Source organism: Pteropus vampyrus, unplaced genomic scaffold (genome assembly GCF_000151845.1).
Source record: "Pteropus vampyrus isolate Shadow unplaced genomic scaffold, Pvam_2.0 Scaffold85, whole genome shotgun sequence".
In the NCBI taxonomy this organism is placed as follows: domain Eukaryota; kingdom Metazoa; phylum Chordata; class Mammalia; order Chiroptera; family Pteropodidae; genus Pteropus; species Pteropus vampyrus.
The window spans coordinates 744,259-746,532 of NW_011888866.1; positions in this window are offsets into that span (position 1 = coordinate 744,259).

A 2,274-nucleotide genomic window follows, 5' to 3' on the forward strand; every position below is an offset into this window, starting at 1 on the left:
TGGAAAGGGGAGAGGATTCAAGGCTCCCTCGAAGGGCCTCTGGCCTCTGCTGTGTCACTCCAGGCCTAAGAGACCCTTCCTGCCGCACCCGAGCATCCTCTTGCCCAGGAAACCAAGTGCTAGTTATCCACCCTGAGCTCCCTTCCCCTTGGTCTGGGGGAGAAACCGCAGAGCCCCTGGTGAGGACTGGTGTTGCTACCTCCCTCCATTCCAGTGGAGTGCCTCTGGCAGGCCGTGCTCTAGGTTTGGTGCAGAATGGCGGCAAAGGCCCACTGCTGGGCTGGGCTCTCACTGTGGGAGGGATGGTGGGAGGGTCACACTGCCAGCTCCCACTCTTAGCAATTCAGAAGCCTGCTGCCAGCCCCAGTCCACCAATGGCATGACATCTTGAGAATCTAGGTCTAGATCTCACTGTTGTCTGGGGGAGGAAGGGAGGAATACACAACTCTTCACCCAAGGGTTACAAGGAGGGCCTGACATCTGTCCACTAGTGTGGTACAGGCTCTAGTGTGGTAGGGTTGCTTTGGCTCCTGAAGGTCTTGTCCTCCTTGAACCTTGATGCCTATGGGTCCTTGGCTTTAGGGACCTTAACCCAATCCTGACTCTACTTGGTTGTTCAGAATCTCCCCCTGAGAGTTAGGGGAGGGTGACAGGGCTGCTGGTGTGTGTGGAGTCTCTGCTTGGCCTTCTGTGGCCTGAAATTGGGGGAGGGAAGCTATCACCTATAAAGCTGGGCAAGGACCCAGAAAGCCACTTCTGCTAGAGAGTTGATTCAAGCAGGGACCTCACACCACCCAAGAGGCTGGGCTAACCCTCAGACTCACTACTTTGAAGTGGGAAGAGTGAACCATGTGGCCTGGCTAAAAAGTCTTGGAGAAGACATTTCGGGTATTGGGCACTTTTGTCGAAGTGCCTTTTCTGAAAGAAAGGGCAGAATCCTCAAGAAGTGGGATCCCTGATACTCCTTGGAGATGGAGGTGGCCACAGCACTATAGCGATTCAGAGGGTCAGTGCAACTGGTGCTGGTGAAGGGGCCTGGGTTCATGTTTACGGGTCTAAAACTGAGGGCTCTGGGGATCTCCTGAAGCCCAGTGTCTGGTCTGGTCAGGTAAATGCAAAGATTGTCCCCCCGCCACTACCCTTCTGGACAGTGGGACAAGAGCTCTCTTGCCAGGGTTCCATCTTGCATTGGTGGTTTGAGCTGGAACGGGACTTCTTCTCTTTAGCTTAAATGCCCCCTAGGCGGTCTGCAACCCCTAGGAGCCACCACCCTTGGGAAAATCTGCATTAGCAGGGGTAGTTTATTCACATGGCTGACCTAGGCTGGCTCTTCCCAGTTGACTACTAGAGATTAACTAAAGCTACTCTAGAAAACCAAGGAATCCTACTTGTCTATCATAGACCTCACTTCCTAAAGGTGTTAGGTCACTGGAGAAAGGTGTATTTTCAGGGTTCCAGGAGGGGTTTCAGTGAGGCTATTCCTCCTTGTATAGCCTTGACTCTTGATATCTGCTCTGTATAGCCTTGACTCCTGCTTGCCCACCCTACCACTGGGCTTCATCCATATCATAGGCATTAGGTTCCTTTTCTGGACTAGGGTCATAGATACAGGTGAAAGATCACAAGACTGGGAGGTGAGAAGGACTTGCCAGGAAGTGATGGTATGTCAAAAGCAATAGCAGATAAAATAAGGGGATATCAGCAAGTGATAACAGTGGTGCCACTGAGAAGTTAGAGGTCAGCCCTGCCTTAGATGTGGCTGAGTAGAAAGTTGTTAGACCTGTGGGAGTTTGGGAAAGGCATTCCAAGAAGAAGGAATAGCATATTTAAAAGTGGGAGTCGATAGTGGAACCACATGGCTTATTTGGCTGACTGCCAGGAGTTTGCTATGTTGCAGCATTATTGGGGGGCACATTATGAAGAGCCTGAGATCATGCAGGCGGGGGGGGAAAATGGCAATTTTTTTGCCACTTGAGAAAGAGATGCATTAGAAGCTTTGATACCTTTGAAAACTAAGGAGGGCGATGAGGAGTTAAGGGGAGGGTCTACAGGAAAAGAAGTAAGTGTCCGTTTCAGTCTAGAGGATATACTCTACCCCAGGTGGGTCATGGCTGGTGGCCAAGCTCCAGAAGGTGAAGTAATACATACAGCACATGAACCTTGCTCAGGGCAGGCTTACCTCCCATGCTGCTCAACACCAGACACAAGCATGTCCTGTCTTAGTGATTCTTGAGAGAAGGCTAGATAGTTATAGTGTTTCGGGGGGTGGGGGGG